Raw genomic sequence first — 26,037 nt, forward strand, 5'->3', positions numbered from 1 at the left:
AAATAATACCATAGTTTAAATTTATAAAGTACACTTCATTCTGAAGGACTTCAATGTTCTTCTCAAACATATATCTGAGGATTATTTCTTGCACCAAGGAAATACACTTACCTCAAGGTTAGAAAGGAGGAGCTGTTCAACTGCATACAAAGCAACAATACACCACCATTTCAGATCAGAAGTAAGAGAATACTATATCCAGCTGAAACCACAGAGGAAATTTTAGGGAAGCAGAAAATAATAAGCACTGAAACTGGGATCTGGCTGTGACACCGGTGCTACCAACTATGCATTTGTGAAAAGTGCCATTGGAACTTTAATAACCACAAGTGATCAGGACTCTTATTTTACTCTTCATCTGAAAGATGGCATGTTGCCCCTATAACTATACCAAAGAATAAGATTCAGTACTGACCAAACTAAGAATGACACCTACTGAATCACTAAATATACAGCCTGGCTTGCAGCAGTTTCTGCATACGGATCGGGGGGGAAGTCACTCTTCCAATGCGCTGGACAATGTACACATTTCTTTAAATTCCTATTGTCCACAAAATTGGCTGAAGTATGTAGCTGAAACAATAATTCTATTTATTGTTTTAGAAACTCAGCTTTTTTAGCTCATTAACAGAGCTGATTATTTTTCACTGTGAAACAGTACTCCCACAAAAATAGCCCTGTTTTCTGCTGTTATATTCATTTACCTTAAATATCCTCTGAATTGTTTGTGAAAAAAAATCATCCTACATATGAGAATGTTTGCAAATTGCTTATTTTGGCTGTTCATTATCTATTATTCAGGGTGTGTGGTAGGCCACATATGTCACATGAAATTGTTTCTGCTTCCTGATTGGATGCCTTAAACTGGAAAAACAGGATAACAACAAATAATGATTAACAAATAAGCTATGAATAGCTTTGTTTACATGCAATGATGAAAAACACTATTTCTTAAACAGGTGAATTGTCTTGAACAGCAAATAATTATGGTCAAATTAAACTGGTGTTTGGCATTTGAGTAACTATTCACCAACAGCTGCTTTTGTAATCTTTGATCAGCTGTACTCATGGATGTATCCTTATCGTGACAGACCCAGACCAGTGGGGTACAGGAGTCTGGTCCTATTAGTATCCAGGAAGTGGGCAGGCGAACTACCGTCTGGAGGTTGGCCAGGAAATACGGGGCCGGGACCAGGGTGTTGAGCCGGTACCAGAGCATGGACAGGACTAGTTGATTCAGCACCAGCGCCCTCCCCCGGAGAGAGAGGCACCGGAGTAGTCCTGTCCATTTCCGGAGCCGCGCCCTCACCCCGCCCTCTAAACTATGCCAGTTCTCCGGCGGAGACGGATGCGTGGCAGAAAGGTAAACGCCGAGATAGAGCAGCGGACCCGCGCTCCACTGGATGGCCTGAAGCGCGGGTGGGTGGGAGGGAGCTCGCCTGCCACCCGTCCCTGACCACCAGGCCAGAGGGTTGACCCAGTTGACCCGGGCGGAGGAGACCGCTGAATAAATGGCCTGGCAAGCCTCCACCCGCGCCAAGTCACCCGGGTCCTGGACCACGAGAAGCACATTGTCGGCGTACGCCGACAGGACCAGCCGCAGCTCCGGCTCCCGGAGCACCAACCCCGTCAGCTGACCCGAGCGGGGACACCCCTGCCATACTTCTCGCCCGAAGCTGACCGGCTCAGTCAGGGTCCAGTTGAGCCTGACCAGACACTCCGCGGAAGCGTACAGCACCTGGAGAAAACCCACAAACTGGGGTCCGAAGCCAAACACTTGCAGAGTGCCCAGGAGATACCCGTGGTCCATCCTGTTGAACACCTTCTCCTGATCCAGGGACAAGAGGGTGAATGACAGACCATCTCTACACCCTAATTCCAGGAGGTCCCGGACCAGATACAGATTATCAAAGATCGTGCGGCCTGGGACGGTGTAGGTCTGGTCCGGGTGGACCACGTCCGCCAGCACGGACCCTAGCCACATCGAGATGGCCTTCGCAACGATTTTGTAGTCCGTGCTGAGGAGCGAGATGGGACGCCAATTCCGTAAATCGCGGAGGTCCCCCCTCTTCGGCAATAAGGCGAGCACGGCTCGCCTGCACGAGAGAGGGAGGACCCCACCCCACAAAGACTCGGCCCAGACGGTGACTAGGTCTGGGCTGAGGACGTCCCAGAACACGCGGTAGAACTTCACGGTCAGCCCGTCCATGCCCGGAGATTTATTGGTGGGCAAGTAACGGAGGGCTTCCGAGAACTTGGCCAGAGTGAGAGGCAGCTCTAGCCGGTCCCGGTCGCCCACGCTGACCGTCGGGAGTCCGTCCCAGAGCACTTTGCAAGCGTTAGGATCGGTCGGATCCGGGGAGAAAAGAGCCGCGTAGAAGGCCCTGGCCCTCCCGCACATCTCCGCCGGATCCGTGAGGGGGGTGCCATCCTCCGCCAGGAGGCAGGTGACATGCTTTTTGGCCCCCCTCCTTTTCTCCAGGGCGTAGAAGAAGCGGGAGACGCGATCCATCTCCCGAAGGAGGCGGATGCGGGATCGAACAAAGGCACCCCGGGCTCGATGATCCTCGAGGGCCCGGAGCTCCTCCCGCTTCTCCCGGCACGCTCCGCAGAGGGATGGATCCTCAGGGCTGGCGGCCAGACGCCTCTGCAGCTCCAAGACCTCCCGTTCCAACTGCTCTATCGCCACATCCCTCCGTCGGCTGGTGCTCCGGGTGTAGTCGCGGCAGAAGAGCCGTGCGCGCACCTTCCCCAGGTCCCACCACCGCCGCGCCGAGGGAAAGGCGCGCCTCTGCCCTCGCCAGGCCAGCCAGAACACCCGGAAGGATGCCACGAAGCCCGCGCCCTCCAGCAAACTATTATTAAAGTGCCAATAGGCCGGCCCCGGCCTCTCCGCGCAGAGAGAGGCCGTCACGGTGGCAAGGTGGTGATCTGAAAAGGGGGCCGGCCAAACTATGGAGGAGTGGGCTCATGAAAGGTGGAAACATGATAGGTAAATGCGGTCCAACCGGGAGTGGCGCGACCGATGGGCCTCTACCCGGACGAAGGTGAACGTCGAGACGTCGTCTGGGTGGTGGTCGCGCCAGACGTCCACCAGGAAGTGGTGTTCGACGATCTCCTGGAGGACGTCTGCGGCGGCTGGGCACTGCTCGGTCCCTGAGCGGTCCCGTTCCTCGAGGGTGGTGTTAAAGTCCCCGCCCAGGACCAGGCACTCACGAGGATCCAGGGAGCCGAGGAAGGCGGACGCCTGCTCATAAAAACGCAACCTCTCCGGGCCCGATGTCAGGGCGTAGACGTTGACGAGATTAGCCACAAGCCCCTCCATGCGGACCCGGAGGTGCAGCAGGTGGCCCGGCACAGCCTCGGCAACCCCCAGCACCTCGGACCGTAGGTCGGGGGAGAACAGGGTCGCCACTCCAGCCGAGCGAACCGAGAGGTGGCTAAAGTAGACCCTGTCCCCCCACTCCAGCTGCCAGCTAGCTTCAGCGGCCGGATCCATATGGGTCTCCTGCAGGAAAACCACAGAGTACCCCCCGTCCCGAAGGAAGGAGAGCACCTGGCTCCTGCGGAGACCCATCCTACAGCCCCGGGCGTTCAAAGTGGCAAAGATGATCAGTGCCATGAGGAAAGCTGGGGGGGATCCTCGCTGGCAGACATGCCCACGGCCTCCGTTGGGCCGCGCAGCAATCCGTGACCAACACCGTAGGTGAGTAGAGAGCTACGGAAGAGGCAGACCCTCCGGTAGGCTGCGGCAGCCTGCTTCCCGGTCCTCTTACCCTCCCCCATGAGGGCCCTCGCGGCCTGGAGGATCAGATGGAAATCCCCCCACTGCTGGAGCGCAAGTTGGACCTTGTTACGGGAGCCACGGACGTCCTCAAGGAACTCCCGCAGCTCCTCCCTCAGCGCATGGGGGGGCGGGGTAATGGACCGATGACCGTCCCCCAGCGGGGCCACCATCACAGCCCCGTGGCCCACTGAGGTGGGCAGGCAGGGGGCAGACCCTCGACGTGGCGTCCGACGGGCCGACACCACGTGGCCCGACCCGCTCCCCGGTTCAACAGGGGGCGGCGGAAGGAGAACAGCAGCCCCAGATGGGTCAGGGCAGGGAAGAACAACTAAGGCCGCTCCCTGGGGAGTTACCCCAGGGGCAGCAACGGCGTCATGGGAGGTGGAGGAGACAAGAACGGGGAGAGGGAGAGGGCAGGAGTCAGGAGTAGGGGTGGGATCGGGAAGAGAATCGGGGAGAGGGGCAAAAGCAGGATCCTGAGCCCCAGTAATCGGGTCGCAGGAAGGTGGCCCCTTCTGGTCAGGCTCAGGGATCTGGGGGGTGAGTAGGGGACCCTCAATGATGCCGGGCTCAGCCACGAGGGCAGGTGTGGCAGCCTCGGCATCTGGAGATGGAAAGTCAGCAATGGGGTCCCCGTCCGGGAAGGAGGTCGGTTGCTCCACACCCAAGAGGGACACTCTCTGGGAGTCGGGTCCGGGCAGCGGGGCACTGGCCGTCACCCCAATGGGCTCGGTGGCCGTCAGTGAGGTGCCACCTGCAGCCGGGCTGATGGAAGACTCCAGGGGACCCTCAGAGGCGGGAGCAGAAGCAGCAGTCAGGGGAAGGGAACCCGGGGACAGGGGGACCGAGGTGAGGTCACTCAGATCGAGGCCCGCTAGCAAAGGGTCGTCCTCCCCCTGTGTAACCGGGGTCAGACCCAGGGCCTCGATCTCCTCGTAGATGGAGGGGAGATCGCCGTCCGCCACCCCAGGGCCCTCCCCGCCAACACCCGAACCGACGCCCACCTCAGCGCTCACAGGGGCTTCAGATAGCAAGGGGGCAAGAGGGGCTCCCTCGGTGGCTTCCTTGGGAAGGGACCCCGGAGGAGGGGCAGCGTTGCCGTCAGGTGCTGCCACGTCGTCCCCAGCCGGCACCACAAAACGGGCATCGTCAGGGGGCAAGGCGGAAGGCTCGTCATCAGAGACCCCTTTCCTGCTCTTCCGGGGGGTCTCAGAATCTGAAAGATGTAACGAGGCCCGAGCCTTCCACTTGCTCCGCTTCCCTTGCACCAAGGACCAGCCCTCCATGGCATCATCCGGGGGTTGGCTAACAAGGGTTGGGTCTGGGGGCAAGGGCAATGGCTTAGAGACTCGGGGAGGCAATGGAGGGGCAACAGGAATGAGGGAGGAGTCTCCCTGTGGCGGGCCCTCTCCCACGCCCAGCGGTATCTCCGCCACACCCTCCTCCACAGCGGTGGACCGAGAAGGAGGAGGGGCAGCTTCAGGTGCTGGGTGGCCAGGGGCATTGGCGGTGACAGGGCCGGCGCTTTGCCGGGGCTCGGGGGTCCCGGACGCTCCTCCGTGCCGGGCCAAGGGGCAGTCCCTCCGGACGTGCCCCATCGCCCGGCAGAGGTAGCACCGGGCCTCCCCCGTTGAATAATGCACCCGGTAGCGGGCTCCCTGGTAGGGGACCACAAAGGACCCCTCGAGCACCTCTCCGTCACGCGCCGCCGGCGGCAGATGAAGCTGCACTTGCCTGCGGAACGAGAGGATGTGACGGAGGGCGGGGTCCTTGCAGCCCAATGGGAGAGGGTTGATGACGGAGATAGGGCGCCCCAGGGCAGAAAGGGCGGGCAGCAGGGCGGCATTGGGCAGGAAGGGAGGGACGGAGGTCAGGATCAAGCGGACCCCCAGGTCTTCCAAGGGCTCAAGGGGCACGAACACGCCCCCCCACCGCCAGACCCATCTCTACCGCCTCCTGGGCGGCGGCCTCCGATGCCAGGAAGAAGACTACCTTCCCGTACATCTTGGGGGCCGCCACGATGGCCGTGGGCCCCATCACCCTCGCCAACGCCCGCACGTAGGTCTCCACGTGGGGCGAGGTGGGCACCGGGAGGCAACGGACGCCGTGCTTCCTGGTCAAGGAGGGGAAGGGGCCCTGGCCACTATAGATGGAAGCGGAAGTGGCAGTTGGAGGAGCAGCGGCAGGCGGGGGGGCCGCTGCCACCTGAGCATATGCCCTGGGGGCTGGGGGAGGGACACCTGCGGAACTGGTAGAGGGAACAGCGGGGAGGGATGCCGCGGCTGGCAGCGGGGCCGCGGCAGCGGGGGCAGTCCCTGCCATGGAGGGCTTGGTCTTTTTAGCGGGGCCCTTACCCTTCTTCCCACCCCGACCTTTCCCACCGGCTGGGGGGGCTCCCCCCGAATCGGAAGGGGCGAGAGACGTGGCAGCAGTGGAGGTCTCCCCGGTACTTGCCGCTGCAGGTGCCCCAGCGGGGGCGGTGACAGATAGACCGGCAGCGGCAGTCGAGGTGGTCTGCAGAGTCTCTATGAGGTCCTCCAGCAGCAGGCGGTCCTCTCCTTCTTCTCCTCCTCCTCGGGGCTCCAGCAGCTCCCCAGTAGCAAACACAGCAGCTCCAGGTGGTGGTCTGGTGGCCAGGCAGGAGGGACCTTGCGCAGAAGATGGTGATGGTGGTGGAGCCCTCAGCAACAAGGGCTGGAGCTGGGGTCCCTCACTCCCCTCCTTCGGGGAGCAGGCCAGCAGCCCCCCCCCCCCCGCAAGGGGCTGTAGGTGGAGTAACAGCAGCAACTGAGGTGGGGGGAGGGCGGAATCTACTAGCCAGCCAGCAAGCGGATAGCAGAGAAAGGGAGTGGATGGGTGGTGGTGTCTAGCCCAGCAGGGGAGCAGCCGGAGCAGTAGCAGCAGCAGCAATGAGGGCCCAGCAGGAACAGCAACAGCAGCAGCCCCCTCCCTCCCTCCTACCCTCTACAGCAGAGGAGTCAAAGGGAGGTCTTCCGGCCACTGGAGAAAGAGTTTTCTGTTCCCTGAGTGACCAGAGCAGGGGCTGCACTAGAGTAATCAGGAACCTGCTAGAACCAATTAAGGCAGACAGGCTGATTAGAACACCTGCAGCCAATCAAGGCAGGCTAATCAGGGCACCTGGGTTTAAAAAGGCGCTCACTCCAGTCAGGGAGGGAGGAGCCAGAGGAGAGGGGGAGAGAGAGAGAGAGAGAGAGAGAGAGAGAGAGAGAGAGAGAGAGAGAGAGAGGAGCAGGGAGCAGCTGGAGGACTAAGGAGTGCAAGTGTTATCAGACACCAGGAGGAAGGCCCTGTGGTGAGGAGTTGTAGCTGTCATGCAGCTGTTACAGGAGGCACTATAGGCAGCTGCAATTCATAGGGCCCTGGGCTGGAACCTGGAGTAGAGGGCGGGCCCGGGTTTCCCCCAAACCTCCCAACTCCTGATCAGACACAGGAGAAGTTGACCCAGACTGTGGGGAAGATCACTGAGGTGAGCAAATCTTCCAAATAAGCGCAGGACCCACCAAGGTAGAGGAGGAACTTTGTCACATTATGTAAACTCAGACATTAGCAATAATGTTGTGTTGGGTCTCTATATTTACCAAGAAGTCTATCCTAAGTAGGAAAGTCTGGCTTTTATTGCAGTAATAAAACTGAATGTAAACTAGCAACATGAAACTTGATTATTGAAGAGCTTTGACTACTCAAAAGTCATTGTAGACAATCAAGACTAGTTATATTCAGGGACACCCTAAGACATGTTACATGGAGCTCACTTTATGAATCAAATAGATATTCCTCTCAGCAGACTTGCATATTGATATTATAATGGCTGCCCTAATTACCCTGTGACTAGTTTACTAATGTAGGCATCCATTTGTGAATTCATCTTTTCCTATCACTCTTTTTGAAATAGAATAAAGAATCACATCAATTGAAAACACTCATTTATAAATCAGAATAATACTAAAGAAACCAAATTATCTGGAGATAAGTGCTTTCTCAAAAGGATGATTCCTTGTTCCCTAAGTTTTTATATTTATTAGACCAGTTATCAACATATCTATCCAGATGTGTTGCAGGCCATCTAATCTTAAACATATTGTAAAGTACTTTTGATCATAATTGCTGAAGACACAATAAAGGTTTATAAAGACCATGTGTTTTCTAATGATCTCATACTACTATTATTTTTTACATGTTAATATAGAACTAAGAGTAATAAAGGTCAGCACAGGGGTAATACAATATCTTTTATAACTGACCAGGATCTTTTGAGTTTATTCTCTTCTCATATATATCCATTTTTCATTAATCTTGTATGAAGAGACTACAGAAATTCAATCTGAAGGTCTAGGGCAGGGGTCGGCAACCGGTAGCTCGCGGCTCGCCAGGGTAAGCACCCTAGCGGGCCAGCCCGGTTTGTTTATGTGCCGTGTCGGCAAGTTCGGCCGATCGCAGCTCCCACTGGCCGCGGTTCGCGGTCCCAGGCCAATGCAGGAGGCAGGAAGCCGCGGCCAGAACATCCCTCGGCTCGCGCCGCTTCCTGCCTCCTGCATTGGCCTGGGACCGCGAACCGCGGCCAGTGGGAGCCGCGATCGGCCGAACTTGCCAACGTGGCAGATAAACAAACCAGGCCGGCCCGCCAGGGTGCTTACCCTGGCGAGCCGTGAGCCACCGGGTGTAGACCCCTGGTCTAGGGACATGCATGTACTCCCATTTGCTGCTGAGTCATATCTTTGCACAAGTTAATAGTAGGTGTAGAAAGAAATTCTCTTGAGTCAAAAATGGACCATTTGGTATTATTAGAAGGATGTTAGCTTTGGATAAATTCTTCTGTTAAAAAAAACAACTAAGGCCATTTAGGTAGAAAACGTAGTCCTTAAAATAAATTTGGGCAATCCTCAATCTTATGATATGTATTTGTTGGATGATGAAAATTACAATAGATAACTCTAAATTAGTTAAATAAAAAGATCATGAAGTGTCAATAAATGTGTTAATATGGATTTCAGGTAATTGTGAATAAAGTGGTATGACTATGTGACTTCTGTTCATTCATCACCAAGAATTAGAATGTTATATATATATATATATATATATATATATATATATATATATATATATATATTCAAGTGATATCCCAGTGGAGGCTTAAAAGTATTTGGGAATGCCCAAGAAATAAGCATTCTGAGTTAATTATTTTCATCATATGAGTTAAGCACTTGTTCTGGCTTTAGTAGAGTGCAATATTCCATTTACATGAGAGGTTTCCCCCCCCCAAAAAATGACAAAATCAAATTGACAAATACAACTGAAGGACATAAGGGTAAGATAGGAGCTCATAGAATATTCTACAACCAAATCTATGCTATTGAATTTAACACATTTTTGGGTCATCAGCCCATGATAATCAAGTAAATATGCATAAAGCTCATTTTTCTTCCACTTATTTTGCTTTTTGGAAAAGATTACAAGAGAAGTACACTCTTATGTGTTTTCTCTTACAACAATTGCAGTTGGAGTAATTTTCTTTAATCAATTATTCTAATGGAATCCATTAAATAAATGCATAGAGGAAAAGAAAGTGTTTTTAGACGCGGAAGATTATTCTCGAGGGCAGAATCTTGATCTATTAATGCAATTACTATTATGTTAAATTTTAATCTATGTGAAATCAAATCAAAATGCAACTTGTGAAACCTGTACTAGTTTCAAAAGTGAAAAAGCAATACAAACTGGATAATGAAAAGGATTATAGATGAGATATTCCAAAACACCTAAGTGATTTAGGATTGCAAGTCCCTTAAAAGTCACTTAGGAGCTTTTGAAAAGCTCTATATTGTCAATGCTTTTGAAAATCCCACTGTACATTGTTAATAATAGTTATTAAATTAGCATATTAGTTTGAAATTAGTTTTTCCTTTATTTTAAATTTCATCAAGGAATCATTGTCAGTTGGACAGTGAGCTGATATGCCAACAGAAATTCTATTTAATTGATTGATTCAAAACCTAAGAAATATAATGGTCATATTGTTTGGGGGAGGTAGTGTTTTCTGTAACTTGTTAGTCTGAGCCTCTCTAATGACACTTGCCAACAGAGAGCTTAAGACATAAGCAGAGTTTGAATATTTCCACTTGGGAAGGTGGTGGTTAGAAGAGGATCCTACAAACAGTATCATCCAAATCTTAAATAATCTTAGCAAGAATATAAATTGCCTCTGAAGCAAGTGAAGATATTCTTATATATCTTTCCCAAGCTTGATATTATGCTAAGAACTCTAACAGTTTCTAAAGCCAGGACTCCATTAACATTCCTTTGTGTGCACAGCTCTTTCTGCTTCAACTACCCTAATTGTTCTCTCTCAATACAAGGATTTTGGAGCCTGAGTTCCCACCTAGCTCCTTCTTCAATGCAGAGGGTTCTCTGTTTGGGCTTTTAAGGCTCCCTGATAACTACTGCTCTATTCAGTATTTTTCCTATCAGGCTACCTAAGATTCCCTTTGTCAGTATGAGGTTCCCTGAATAAGGGCTTGTGACTCATTTTTATAGTCTCATGCCAATCAAGGTGGACACCTGTCCCCACAGGTGCAGCCTATAACAGCGGTAACAAGGCCCTAGTGAATTAGTTCTAGTCTTGAGGCAAATCTAAGGTAAAATACTTAGTACAAATTAAATCTCTTTCTTAAATTACTAAAATAGAATAATTCTGCTGCAATAATTTTTTGTAAACAAATGTAATGTTTGTGAATGATATCAGAGTGACAGGCCAAGACACTGAGGTCCAGATTCTCAGCAGATGTAAAGCAGTGTAACTTCCTTGCCTTCAACTCCATCTGAGAATCTGGCCCTGATTAGCCACAGAATAGGAAAGCAAAACAGCAGTATTATAAGCTTTTCTATTCTTCTATACTAGTAGTTAGTTCCTGGACTGGATTTTGTGTTACTACCACCATCTTTGCCAACACCTAAGACTTAACCAGGGATCTCCACTGCTAAAAGCTTGCCAGACGCTCCAGTCAAGATCTAGGACATACTCGGATCCTCCGCGGGGACTGTAATATACACTAACCAGTGCAATGCATGGTTTGGACCTATGCTTTAGCAGAGCCCAACTAAATGTAATGAATTCTACTGGGCATAGAAGTCCACCTACATGTGTATGATGCAGCATTTGAGTCATAGTTCCTTTTCCTGTCCTTAGCGTCTCTTCTAGAACTACTATCATGGGCCAATTATTTTATTCTCAAATTAGTACCATCTTTGGAGATGGTATTTTGTTTTGTTTTTTATTATGTGGACACTGATGTACCAAAACTAGGACCAAACCACAATTTCCTCTTTCATAAGCTCCCAGATTTCCTTTATGTGGTAATACTTTTATATCTTGTTTTCAACTAGTCATGTAGGCCCAGATCCACAAAGGCACTTAAACCTCAGATTTAGGTTCCTGTGTCCCAGTTTTAAGCTCCCCTGCAACCCACAAAACTCCCACTTGGCTGCTGACTAACACTGTAGGTGCTTAAATTCACTTGGCCCCTAAATTTTTAGAATAAAAGTTCCCTACCTGCCTAAGTTTCTGCCACGGGGCACACTCACTGCTGCCTCACTGTAGACATTCAGGCACCTACCTCCCACCTTAGCTCCAGTGGAATACATAAACCAGGGGAAGATGGGCAGAGAAGAACTAATTTGTTTGTGATACCCATCCACTATGCATGTTCTGAGAGCACCTATGTAAAATCTGGCTAGAGGAGGAAGGTAGGTGCATACCTTATAAATTTTAGCCCGCTGTTTAAAGCATTTTCCTGGGATGTGGAAAACCCAGGTTCAAATCCCCTGATTTGAACAGAGGTCTCCCACACGTCATAAGACAGCTCTAACCACTGGACCATGCAATATTCTGATATGAGCTTCCTCAATCTCTCTTGTTGAAGCCATTACACTTTGTATGATTAATTAATTAACACTGGATCCAGGGGATTGGGCACTGGGTCTCCCTCCTGCCAGATGGGATTTCTAACTATCAGGCTACACAGTCATTCTCTCTTTTTCTCTCTCTGGCCAAATGGATTTAGCCAAAGTGGAACAGCTTCAACAGGAGAGATTGAGGGACTCCTGCTTCAGAATATCCCATAACTCATTGGTTGGGGCACTGTCCTGGATAGGTGTCAGAGGTCCCCATTGAAATACTTGCTCACCATCAGGCCGAGGCGGGAAACAAACCTCAATTCTGCACCTCATAGACTCATAGACTTTAAGGTCAGAAGGGACCATTATGATCATCTAGTTTGACCGCCTGCACAATGCAGGCCACACAATCTCACCCATCCACTTCTATAACAAACCCCTAACCTATGTCTGAATTATTGAAATCCTCAAATTGTGGTTTGAAGACCTCAAGCTGCAGAGAATCCTCCAGCAAGCGACCTCCTGAGGGAGTGCTCTAACCACTGGGTAAAAGTTATCAGGTAGGCTCCTCCTCCTCCAGCCATTTTACGTGGAGTGAGGCAAGCACCTAACTCAGTGGTTGTTAACCTGGGGTGCACACACCTCCTGGAGGTGCGAGATGCCCTTTCTGGGGGTGCAAGATATGCCCGTTTTTTTTTTGAAGGTAAATCATTGAAAACACAAATTAAGCACAGGCACATAAGTACAACTACTTTGTTTCATCAAACCTATGTATTTATTAACATTAAATATTTTTAATGATTACTGTAATATACAAACAAAAATATATCTAGGCTTAAGGAGTGCGAGAACATATTTTGAGAACCAAAGGGTTGGAGGCTGCAATGAAGGTTAAGAACCACTGACCTAACTTATTTTTGCAAGAAATGACATAGATACCAAAGCTGACAGCCTCTAAGAGAGGCGTTCCTTCTTGTAGAACACAAGCAGATATAGGATCCTCCCTGCAGTGTGCATTTAGGTGCCTAACTGTAAGGAGGGACAGGACATAGGCTACAGTCTTCTTATTGGCATCCCCCATTAGCTATCTAAGGGTACGTCTACACTACCCACTGGATTGGTGGGTAGCAATCGATCTATCAGGGATCGATTTATCGCATGTAGTTTAGACAGGATAAATCGATCCCCAATCTCTCACCCGTTGACTGCTGAACTCCAGCAGTGCGAGAGGTGGAAGCAAAGTCGACGGGGGAGCCACAGCCATTGATCCAGTGGTGCGAGGATGCAAAGTAAGTAATTTTAATTTGATCTAAGGTACATTGACTTCAGCTATGCTATTCTCGTAGCTGAAGTTGTGTATCTTAGATCGATCCCCTCGCAGTGTAGACCAGGCCTTAGGTGGCTCCCTGCATAGCACATTGGCTTTTGTGGATCCCATTCTTATGCACCTATCTTTCCCTGTGCATTGTACAGGCAGCTAAGGTGCCTAACTCTGGCTTTGTGGTTCCCATTGCTGATCCATTGATTTTCTAGATGATGAAATGTTAGGTCGAGCATTGAAATGTCCCTTAGCGGATCTGGGCATAGGCATTAACTTTTTGGGTGCTCCATAATAATAGTGGGTGCTCAGCAACCATTGGCAGCCAGCTCCCCGCCCCAGTGCCTCCCATATGCTGCTGGCCCCACTGATCAACTCCTCCTCCTCCCTCCCACTGTGATCAGCTGGTGTTGAGGGGGAGATGGAGAAGCAGGAACATAGCGCGCCCAGGGCAGGGGGAGGAACTGGGAGGGAAGAGATGGAGTGGGAGGGAGCAGGGGAGGGAAGAGGTGGGAATGGGGGCTTGGGAGAAGGGATTAGGGGCGGGGACTGGGGATGGGAAGTGGCAGGGCATGGGTGGGGGGATTGGCGGAAGGTGTTGGGTGGTGGTGGGGCCTGGGGCAGAGGGTGGGGTTGCGGACCCCTGGAAGAAGCTGGTGTCTGTAGATCTGGGCCCTAGAGACTGTGTATTACTTTACTGTGCTGCGGAGCAATCCATCCAAAGAATCAGTAACTGTATTCTCTTAAACAACATTACTCTCAAGGTTTAAGGGGGTGGGGGTGGTGCAACAGGTCACAGACCAGATAATTTTTTAAAATCAAGCTGAGTCGCTGAAGGGCACACTTTAAGCTACTACTTCCAGATTATGATTGACTCCCCCATTTTTTTTTCAGATCACTTTAAGCAACAATTACTTTATTAATATTCCCAAGTATGCTTGGATTTGTTGAACGGAACTAGGTCCTGGCCATATGCATCCAACCCAGATATTGTCTGCCTTATATTGGAAATCCTGTACTACATATATTAATCAGATTGGATTTATTGCCTCATTCTCATCATTAAAGAAACTATCCTTACTATGCAGATAAAATTAGACAGATATTTATGCTAGGGACCTCATTTAACTCTTTTCTGAATTTGATATAGTTATATTTGATATATTCTTTGCTCCAGTTGTTTCCTCTGTGTACTGATTTTTTCACTCACTGTATTGATTGTTCATCTGTTTTTGTGTCACATGACAATATTTCTTTATCATATTTTCACAGTTGTTATTAGTTATATATAATGAGAACATTTTCAATTTTCTATGCAATGGGGTAGACACACACTCCAATACTGTTAACGTGTATTTCATGTCTCATCCAATTAGAATTAGAACATTTCGAATTTCTAACTGCCCTCCATCTAATAGTATAAACACAGGAGTTAAACAAAGGACAAGTTGGGCAACTGATTCTAGCTGGGTTTGGAAAACAATTAGAAAATCTTTTTTCATGCAAATTCAGATCAGATCTGCATTTGGTATAGGTAAAAAAGAAATCAAAAAATATCTCTCCAGGACATCTTTGGAGGCTGAAATATCAAAGACTGGAAAAAAAACCCACAGATGTTATTTCTTGCCATGTACATCTTACTCTTGTAATATCTTGTGTGTGTTCAGTATCTACATGGACTCTCCAGCTGGTAAGTTTCAGCTATAAGCTATGGGAAATCAAGCATGACACATATCCTACTAAGGGAAATCCAACATCACTGGACTGAAACATTAGATCAATTTGGATATGAGTGTCTCTTTTAAAATACTAAAATGAGCTAATTAGGAATTTATCAGCCAGCCATCATTGCAATGTCCGGGCAGTAGCTGCATATTTAAAACACCATATTTTGTGCAAACCTTGAGATACACACTCAGCTTCACCTGCATCTTCCAATAAACTGTGCCTAATAAAAGGGGGGGGGGAAGCCAATTAAAACAGGAATGTCACTTCAATACATCACTCATCAAGGGGATATTAACATCCATAGTCTGACCCAGGAGAAGTACCTTCATCATGTCTTAACTTGGTTAGCCACCAGTTCAAAGTGACTACACATAGGAGCTAAGGATTTGCAAACTGCCCCCACAAGATCCACCATTCTGAAGTCCAACATCTGAAGTGCTCCATTGCTTCCAGATACTATGACAGGATTCAGGAGTAGAGGCACTCTGTGAGGTAACCAGGTCCTAGAGTATTTGGTGCTTTATGGAGGATAATCAATTAGTTAGAGAACAGAAGTGTATACATATTTCTAAGGCTCTGAACAAAAAACATGGAGAGGAATTGTTTAGGATGGCACAAGAAGCCATAACTAGGAGAAATGGGAAATAACTGAGAGGAAATTTAGGCTGAATAACTTCCTGAAAACTTCCTGACGGTGAGATATGTCAGTCCATGTGACAACTTCCTAAGGGAAGTTGCAGAAGTCCAACCACTTGGGCCATTTAAAAATAGATGGGACCACATATGCTGTATGGAATAAACTTGTAGTAGTGGGGAAGTAGTCTAGATGATTAAATAATTTCCATCACTCATTTCTATGATTGTTCTTCTCTTCTCTGTCTTCCTTTTTTCCTACTTCACAACATTTCCTCTCTTGTGATCTGTTTAATTTCTTAACCTCAGGCAATCTATTTCTTGTTTCCAGGTTCCCTTTCTGATCAAGTTCTTTTCCTACCAATTCTAGACACATTGCTAGTGTGGTTTTCAGACTGATACCTCCCATGCTATCTTCATCACAACAGCAGCATGGTGAGCATATATAATATTTGAGAATACAGTGATTGTTAGTGATGGTGTGTTTCCTGGACTGAAATCTGCAAAATATAAAGAGTAGTTCTTCCTATTAGGAATACAGTTTGCTTAAAAAAAATATACTCCTTGGATATATAAAGTGTAATGACAGATAATGTTCAAATGTTAAATTGTTACAACAAAATTCTAAATTTTGGGTTAATTGCACTGGTCTTCAGAGCTACTATGGTGACAGGCACTTTAGAAATGCTGATTCTGGCTAGATTCTAATTCTAATTCTAATTTTTACACCAGTATTATTGTAAGTACTCTGATTTACAAGTGGCACCAGAATGAAGGCCATACATTTGGTTTATTTTGGGGGGTAGTATTATCCTGCCAATTTGGTCCTGCGGTAAATATAAAGTACATTCCTCCCAGGTCTTAAAACATCCAGAATTATTTTATTACATAATTAAATTTTGGAGCTATGAAAGTTAAATAGACTCATATTTTCTCCCATGTCTTATAATGTTCATTAATTCCCTTTTGTACTAGTTCTGATAGTGTAAAATAAAATTTTAGTTTTAAACAAAGAAAGGCTTTTGTTAAAGGCATATAATGTATAGCTTTTAAAGGTGTCATTCCCATACACAGCTCTCGCGCACTGGATAGGACTACAAAGTATCATTTCAAAATGTATGACAGGTCCCAAGGCTAAAAATACTATAGGTACATAATGCATTTCAAAAGATAGAGTACAATTTTTTGTCAGATAATGGTCTCAGCAGCATTGTGAAAATCCCTAAGGCCATTTAGAAACCAAATATAATTAACTACTATTTATGTATCTTCCTTTGTTACATACTTTACAGGAGTCCTTCCAGAAATATTCTTCAGTTTTTGTTTTCTATATAATTTCTCTTCTCGTCAACTTTAAAGTATTCATTTCTATTGTTCCCATTTGAAAAAAAAAACTAACTTTTTTTTCATAGATTCATGGATTTCAAGGCCAGAAGGGGACCATTATGATCATCTAGCCTGATCTCCTCCACTGTACTGTATTGCATGATTTGGTCTCTTAACTGGATAGGTTATAAGTTCTGTCAAATGCTATTACAGCGAGAGTGTTTATGCTATTATATACCTTTGCATCACCTTGCTTTGTGAAATTATGCCCCTTATTTGATCTTTCCTGGTTTGATACCACTGTAGTTAGTGCTTGTGCTTCATTATACACACACTCATCTTGCCTGTTTGATTCCTCGTCACAATCTACTCTCCTGTATAGTGCACATGATTATTGCCCTGAATTTGTTGGAAGATTTCTGGGTTAATGTTCTCATTATGGTCTTTGACCTGAGCATTTAAGGAAAGACCTATCTGGACTTACTTGCTGGAACCTTTCGCCCACACGTTAGTTCTGACGAACTATGGTTAAGGATCTCCATCTCTCAGAAATGGGAGGCCTTAGCACTAATCTTTTTTTCTGTTTTTTTCTCTTTCCTCAAGATGGAATACAGGCTGTTTCTCCTACAAGAAGAATAAAACTTGGTGCTCATATGTAACATTGACTAGGAGACCAGTGTTTCCCCAGGAGAAGCTGAACTTCATCCTCATTTCAGGTATTGTCTAGCAATGTGAGGTTTTGTGGCTGGATTCTGCACAAGTCTGAGGAGTATGCATACAGTTTTCTATTGTCAGTGAGTTCCTTATCAAGCAAACTATACAAAGCCAATATGGTCTTACATTGTCTCCAAAGGTTCTCCCTCCCTCTCAGGTACAAAGTTATCCTGGAAAGAGTATGTTGAACCAGTGGCATCATAATTTCTCCTGTAAGTGATGTCATAATTCTTAGTTGTTACAGAAGACAATTTCATAGGCAGGCCAATGGTTTACAAGGCTTTATCCTCCATACCTACTATAGGCCACACACAAAAGTATGCATGCACTATCCTCAATTGCTTACTATAAAGTTGCATGCATGTTCAACTGGCTGTTTTCTCTTTGGATGAGATTATGAAAATAAGCCCTTTCTTAACTATCTTGTTATGCATGTCCAGCCTTTTTTGAAAACTCATCTGGTACATTTACTCCAAGATGATAAAGTCACTGCAGAATATTTACACTTCTTGGTGACATCCATCTTGCCATAGTCATTTTTGCAATCCATTGGGCATCAGCTACTTAAACTATTGAATTCAGTACAAATTTCATCCCAGTCTTTTATAATGTGAGGCTGTGTGTGTTGTATATGCTATAGCCATTTTTTTCTTGGAGATAAAATAAATCCAGTAGATGGCAGATGACATTTAAATTATGCAGATTTAAGAGAAACAATCCATCAAACATGATAATTCTTACAATTTATAAAGTTTAACTTCTGAACAGCAACTTCCCAAATGATAGGGAAAATATCGCCCCCCCACCCCACTTATAGGCCCAGAATTTTAAGCGTACCTTAACCCCCTGTTGCTGCTTGGCGTAATTTGTAGGCCTTAACCCCTTGCCCTACTAGCATATATAAGCAATGAGTTTAATACTTCTGCAAAATGTGTTTGTCTGTATAAAGGGCACCAGGAAGTAAAGCAAAAAGAGAAACCAAGCGGCCCTAAGGTGCCCAGCTGTAATACGCAGAGTCTAGCTAGAGCTTTTGCAGAAGTAACCGCAAGCAGGGGTCCAAAGGCAGGCAGACTACCAACGAAAACCACATTTGGGACAATAGCAGGAAAAGCCCTAGATGATGACAGGCTCGCTAAAAGTAAAAAAGTATGCCAAATAAGGAGTTGGTAACGTGTAATGTGTGTGATGTGTAATTATGCTTTGTGGTTTTGGCCTTTATAAGCTTGGTGAAAGTCTGTTAAAGGCAAGGCAGCTACCCCCACCTTCTTTGTGTGGGGCCATGTTGACCATCCCTTTATGCATATCGGAATTTTAATAAAGGTGCCTCAGTGTGTCTGACCCAAAATCAATGGTGTGGTCAATTTTTCCACGACAATTTGGGGGCTCGTCCGGGATCCACAGATGACATCTCTGGATCGGAGGACCGCGGGCAGTTCCCTTTCAAACCCCGGGCCCACCTAAGAGGTAAGAGACCTTTTGAAATCTCTGTAGGGGTTTGGGAGAGGACTGGTCCATAGGCTCCGGCTGGGGTAAATCACAAGCTGGATCCAACCTTGGGACAAAGTCAGACACACTTGACGCCCTTATTCAGGCCTCAGTAGGTTTGTTTGTCTGTCTCAGGTTTGTGTTAGACTGGGTGGGTCCTGGTCTCAGGTTTGTGTTAGACTGGGTGGGTCCTGGTCTCAGGTTTATGCTGGGCTGGGTGGGTCCCAGTCCCAGGGCAGGGTGAGCCTGCAGTTAGGTTGGGTGGGTCCCAATCTCAGGAAGTGCCGGCAGCCCCAGGGCCTCGGACCGCACTCTTTTGGTCCGGAGGAGACTGATCGCCTATTAAAGCTGGGCGTTCGGGGTCCCGGAGCCACTAGGTTGGGAGGGACCAGGCTTTATCCTCCATACCTACTATAGGCCACACACAAAAGTATGCATGCACTATCCTCAATTGCTTACTATAAAGTTGCATGCATGTTCAACTGGCTGTTTTCTCTTTGGATGAGATTATGAAAATAAGCATCTGGTTTCGCCTTGGTGCCTGTGCCAAGAAACGTGCCTGTGTGTGTGAGGCCGTGCGGCCTGTGTGTGTGTATAAGGCCGAGCGGCCGGAGTGTGTTGGTTGTGGAAAGACGCCCCAGACCCCCTGTGAAGCAATAGCTTGTGACCGGGGGTGTTCTGAAAGCAAGCTACACAACCCCGCTTGAGGAGAGATTGAAAAGCTTCCCTGACTGGCAGGCTTTGGTGAGTGGCTAACCAGCCAGGGTGCTTGTGTGTTCCCCATCCTGTTATCCCTTACCCCTCCACTTCCCCATGGCCCTGTGACCGCTCTTTGAGCACTGCCTTGTGTAAGGCCACGGGGTCCCTTTTTGTTCCCCCCTGGAGCCATAAGCTCCCTTCCCTTCCTCGGAGAGGAGGGAAGTCCCAGGAAACCGTACTGTCGGATCTGAGGCTTCTGCAGCACCGTTGGCTTGAAGGCTGGTGCCCAGAGCTGAAGAGGGACATGCGGGGACCACGGGTTGTCCAGACACGGGTTGTTTGGCCAGTCCGCCCCCCTTGCCCGCTTGCCCGCAGGTTCGCCAGAGGACTGTTGCCTGGGAACATGCTCCCTTGTGTTCCTGCCATGAAACAAGGGCAGGCCTGGTTGGGCCATTAGTGTAGAACTGTGGTGACCCCCGAGTTAGCATCCTGGTGTGACTGGCTTGAGTAAAAGTGAGCTGTGGAGAGAATGGGGGCCAAAGGATCGAAAATCCTGCTGGTCCCACCCCAAGGCACACCTGCTGCTTATATGTACGTACATTATAGGTCGTCGACGTGTAAATATTTAGAAAAATTGAATTGGTATACCAGAAATGATCCAAAACTGCAATTTCCCCTGAAGGGAAGTTTTGACCTTGACAGGATTGTACACCTCAGGGGTGCACTCCTTGTCAACGCCATGCCTGTGTTGTGAAGGTTGTTTTGTGTCGGTTATAGGTTTGGGGTTAGAACCCCCAAGGTAAAAGCCACTATGAACCCTGGGGAAGTGAGTAACCCCGGAGTGGCCCTAGAGATAAGGTTGGCCAAGGCTCCCGTCAGCAATAGGCAGACAGTGGAGGGGCCGTAAAACTAGCTGCCAGTAATTGGAGCTAACAGCCCATAGATGTGCCAGTGAATGCTGAAATAATTAAGAGTTACACCCTGACTGCTGGTGAGAGGGACAAAGGGGTGTGATGTGTTTTGTTGTATGTTTTGTCCACTGTGCTAGCCTGTCTAAGTGTTTTATATTTAGCCCTTTAGGGATGCCTGTCAGCTGGGTTGTAATTGTCTGCCCGGTATCCATAATGGGGGCAAAGGGGGAATCTAAGCAGATTCCCATGCCAGAGAAGGGCACTCCAGTCACGTATATATACCCAAATGATGGTCCTAGAAAGTAAATAGGGAGCTGTTGCCCAGCCTCCACTGGCCTTGAGGGAAGAAAATATCAAAAGATTTGCGTTGTGAATTAAATTGTGCAATCTGTTGTACCCCAAATAGTATGTATCTGGATGTGTCTGATCTCGCTCACAATGAGGTCCTGGCAGGTTTTCAGAAGGACACTCTAATGGAGCAGACTGACCCCAGCCCTTCCTCGTTGCAACAGGAACAGCTGGTTAAGGTCTCTCCCTCCCTGTGGACATTGTGAGCTGATCATGCCAACCGGGTTGGGCACATTGGGGCTGCCCAACTGGCTGAAATTTGTCTAAACCCAGCAGGACCACTTCCCAAAGTGTAGTAAACCCTCTCTCAAACTAGACCAAGAGAGGAATTTTACTGTGCTGTTTATGCTGTTGTTTTCGGTACTGAGGGGTTGTCACCGCCTCAGAGGAGGATTGTATTAAGTCCGGAAAAGAAAAAATGTAGCAAGAAAAAAGGATTGGGCCCATACAAGCAGGCAACCGCAGTTTGAGGAAGTTAAAAGAAGGAAAGTTAAAAGTTCACTCTGAAGTTATTGGAGGAAATTGAGCAGTAAAACTATGTATAAATATTAAAAGAAGGTGTTATGAAAAGAAAAATCTTGGTTTCTTTGCAGTCATTCCTTTGGGAGTGTCTGTGAATAATCCAGGCAAGAGGTTATTTGAGTAAAATCATTTGACTATAAAAAGATAGTCAATTTTGTTAAAAACACGTATGGTGGGTACAATCTTTGTTTTATAATAAATTGGTGTTGTTTTGGGGTTGTAAAAACAAACAAAAAGAAACTATTGTTGATTTTGGAATTTAGTATTTAATCCTTAAGGTAATTTAATGTGTTATAAAATTTTGGTAAGAGATTTTGAATCTGTTTTGGTAACAAATAGCAAATAGAAGCTGTAGTAAGAACCCCACACTGAACCTTAAGGTGGCTCTATGCAATCAACGGTTACGTTGTCAAAGGAAAGCCAAAATGGATTGTGTTTTCCATTTCAAAATCAACATATATTTAAGAACAGAAGTTAAAAGATAAAAAAAAAACTATTAAAACCTGACCTGTCTATAAAACAAATATAGGCAAATATGGGGAGTAATTTGAGTAATTCCTCAGTTTTGCCTGCAATCAGTAAGGGTATTTATAAAGGAAAATTATTTAAATTAATTTTATGTTTGAATGTTGTAGTTGTAAGTATGTGTTAGTTTTAGTAAAATATTTTCTTGTAAAAAGACAGATGCCAAAACTGCTGTAAAACTTTGGCATACCTGTGAGTAGCAACAGTGATTGTGAACTTAATATACTGGACAAATTGTAATAAGTTATGTGCAACTTCACAGATCTAGTATGGTCACATGCCTTTTGAAGGCCGCTCCCAATTGAAAAGCCTGATTAAGCTTTTATAAAATTTGTACCAGGGCACCCAATGCAACTATCAACAGTGCCCTGCTGGCTTTGGCTAAGATGGACATTCGTTTGATAAATAATACAATGCTTAATTATTGCAAGAGACTAATGAAATGTGTTAGGTCTTTTTATATACAGTAGCTCTGCTGCTTGCTGAACCAGAAGACTGGATCTACATGGTGGTCCACCAGTGAGAAACTACTCTGGCCTCATTCTGAAAGACCCTTATCAAATCCTGTTAACTGCCAACACCGCTGTGAAGTGTCAGGAACTGACTACCTGCCCATGTTTCTCACTGTAATGGCTCTCCGACTGATGATCGGTCTATCTTTCCTTCTGGCGTTGTTGCTCCTTCTAGAAAGCAGAAGTGAAGGACAAGGTAAAGATGTGGTGACCTTTCCTTTGTCTGCTGACAGACCCACTGAGCCTTTGAATCTTGCTGAGAAAACAACCTCTCCACCTGAGGACATAATAAAGCCTCCAAGCAAGCAAGGTGATTGTGCTAGCAACCTCTCCCTTGCTGCCTCACTGCCAGACAGCTAAGTGAATTAAGACTACGAAATCTCGAAGAATAGCTTGCGGAAGCTAGCCAAAACTACCTGAAAATGAAACTTGTAGTGTTCCTCAAACTCTCCTCCTTAATGAACTTAGGGTGGGACGGGGCTGATGGAGAAGCTGGATGGTCGCTCGGTAGCGCCTAAGACTTTGTTGTCTTACTTTGCTCATGTGACCCATGGTTTGGCCCACGTGAGCAAAGGAGGGATGATTGCACTGGTGTCACGACACTAGTAGTGCACAATAGTGGTAAGCCAGTCCGGACTAAACTGGCAGCTCACCCCACTCTGTGGGGCTCGTCTGTAAATATCCAGATTGACTTTATCAACATGCCAAAAGGTTGCTCATATGAATATGTGTCTGTATATTCTCTGGATGGATTGGGGCCTTACCTTGTGCAGAGGCTGCCTCCATCACAGTGGCAAAGAAATTGTCTAGGGATTTTTATTCATGATTCGGTCTCCCTGTTTCTATAAACAGTGACCGAGGTACCCACTTTATGGGTCAGGACATGCAGCAAGTCTGCAAGACTCTCCACATTGAGCAGCATTTACATTGTGCTCACCACCCTCAGAGCGCATAGGCGGGAATGGGTGAATTGCATGTTATTTCAGCCCTTAGTTCTATGACCCATAAGGTATTAAGAGAGGTGGTATTAAATATCACTGATGCTGGAAAGGAATTGCAGTGGGATCTGGCATGTTTGGGATTTTCTGAGTGACCAGCTAATGGCCATTCAGGGTGATCTTGAGCACCAGGCTTGGCCCACGGCCCTTACAGACATCTTAGGAGTACCATCTGACCTGTGGTCATGGAGGCATAATTGAAAATTCTCTGGGCAAAAGTGTGTGCATTCACAGTGCTCCTTCCAAGCATATGGACCAGTTAAAGGAAGTGTGAGCTTCCACATACCGAATCCTGCCAGGCCCGTGGGGAGGACGCACATGAGATTGGGTAATTCACCAAGACATTTGGGAAATCAAGCCATCTGATACACCTGGCCAATTCATAGTCAGTGCTCCTAAAATAACAATATTTGGATTGGGATAGGAAACCGATGGATGCTCTCGCCATTAGAACCCCTATAGCTTCAGTGTGTATGTAAACTGAAGCCAGGAGAAACTGTCACAGTTTTGTTAGAAGGATATAGAAAACTATCCTGTTAGGACACCCACTTCTCTAAGCTAGTGACAGTTGTGTGCTTGTAGAGACCACTATTTACAAGACATACATTTAATCTCACCGCTGCTGCAGACAGTCATATATTGAATTGGCCTAAAAAGAGAAATTTTGTAACCAGCCCTTTAGGCTTAGATACCCTTTAATTGGACTACCCTAGTACCTGACTGGTTCCAGAATTTGTTTGCAGTCTTACCAGTAGTACAAAAATTTCTGAGCTTCAATGGCAAATTCACATATTCCAGAATATATATCAAATTGAAAATAATGCTTTTTATATAGCCTATAGGGTTTCTATTTTGTGTACTAAATATGATGTTTTGTGTTTTGTAACTAAAGCCATTTAGTAATCCCAACCCCATTGTTTTATTGCCATAGAAATGTTATTGCTTTTATTATTATTGTTTGGTATGGGGTTATGTTACTGTTGCCTTTGTAATGGATGCATTTATCATTACTTGCCCAGTCCTAAACCTGCTAGATTTAATGCATAAGAGCGAGTGAAGCTAATAATTGTTAATGAACTTTATGGCAACAGTTGGAAGAAAAAAAGGAAGCCAGAAGCAGTGATGAATGTGTATACGGATAAGCAGGACAAGAAGGCAAATACGATGGGCTTAGAACTTTGACTAAGCTTTTAGGCCTAAACTTTGGATAAGTTTGTCTTCAGGCTGTGTTGAACTTTGGTTCAACTTGTCTCTGTGTATAAGGGTAAGAGAGGAGGGGGACAGAGTGATGAAAGAGTGATAGAGAGTTGCTTCTGTGTGTCAAAAGGTAAAAGGAGTCACAGTGGAAAGTTCCCAAAATGGAACAGTGGCTTTTCTGTACAAAGGGCATGTGGGGGCAGAAAGATGTGGTCAGGGCCCCAAAAAGAGGAACTAGAATTGGATAAGGGAAACCAGAATATCTGTTATATTATAACAGCTGAGCTTGCTTTTAGAACTCGAGTAGAGGTAATACAACAGTAAAACCACCCCACAGCCCTAACCGGTTCTTAATTGGTACCACGAAACTAAAACCGGATCTCTGGATAGGACTAGGTAACCTATGGACATTATGGTCCTTAGAACCCCCTCATCTCCAGTCTATCTGAAAGCTTAACCCTGGAGAAATTGTTACTGTCCGTGATCATATTTGTTGGGGAGATAACGGCCAATTAACAACCCTTGCTTCCCAACGTCTTATCCAGACCAATGATAGCTGCGTTCTTGTTAAATCAATTGTTTTACAGGACATTATCGAAACCCTCTAGCCCTCCATACCTCTAGGTGCATATACTGAGGCCTTTCCAAAGGAGGGTTGTCATTGCATATTTGTTTTTTGTTATTGTTGCTGTAGAGCTTGTTGTCCCTGCCCTATATTTGCTTTGTTTATGCCACTTTATTAAGTGGCCCTTGTTCCCTTGAGGGTATTAGATCCCTGTCTGCCTGAAACCCTGGAAGCACCCTATAAAATGAGCCTATGAGTTCTGAAGTCCAGAACCTCTTTGAATATTCACACTGAGGAAGTTGATGCCATTGGCATCAAAAGGAGGGAATGATAGGGAAAATATCCCCCCCCACCCCGCTTATAGGCCCAGAATTTTAAGCGTACCTTAACCCCCCGTTGCTGCTTGGCGTAATTTGTAGGCCTTAACCCCTTGCCCTACTAGCATATATAAGCAATGAGTTTAATACTTCTGCAAAATGTGTTTGTCTGTATAAAGGGCACCAGGAAGTAAAGCAAAAAGAGGAACCAAGCGGCCCTAAGGTGCCCAGCTGTAATACGCAGAGTCTAGCTAGAGCTTTTGCAGAAGTAACCGCAAGCAGGGGTCCAAAGGCAGGCAGACTACCAACGAAAACCACATTTGGGACAATAGCAGGAAAAGCCCTAGATGGTGACAGGCTCGCTAAAAGTAAGAAAGTATGCCAAATAAGGAGTTGGTAACGTGTAATGTGTGTGATGTGTAATTATGCTTTGTGGTTTTGGCCTTTATAAGCTTGGTGAAAGTCTGTTAAAGGCAAGGCAGCTACCCCCACCTTCTTTGTGTGGGGCCATGTTGACCTTCCCTTTATGCATATCGGAATT

General features: G+C 46.7%; 1 long non-coding RNA gene across 2 annotated transcripts in view; it reads right to left on the reverse strand.

The window, feature by feature from the left end:
• LOC120390816 overlaps window positions 1-17,601 on the reverse strand; it is a 44,725-nt gene extending 27,124 nt beyond the window's left edge. The window contains exon 1 of one of the 2 annotated variants that reach the window (XR_005591149.1): window positions 17,544-17,601. This is a non-coding gene — a long non-coding RNA (uncharacterized LOC120390816). Of the gene's footprint in view, window positions 1-111; window positions 188-17,543 lie in introns of those variants that run through there. The other variant, XR_005591148.1, reaches the window with a different exon arrangement.
• Between the last annotated feature and the right edge of the window lie 8,436 nt (window positions 17,602-26,037).

The sequence above is a fragment of the Mauremys reevesii genome, linkage group 1, assembly GCF_016161935.1.
Source record: "Mauremys reevesii isolate NIE-2019 linkage group 1, ASM1616193v1, whole genome shotgun sequence".
NCBI classification, from domain to species: Eukaryota; Metazoa; Chordata; order Testudines; family Geoemydidae; genus Mauremys; species Mauremys reevesii.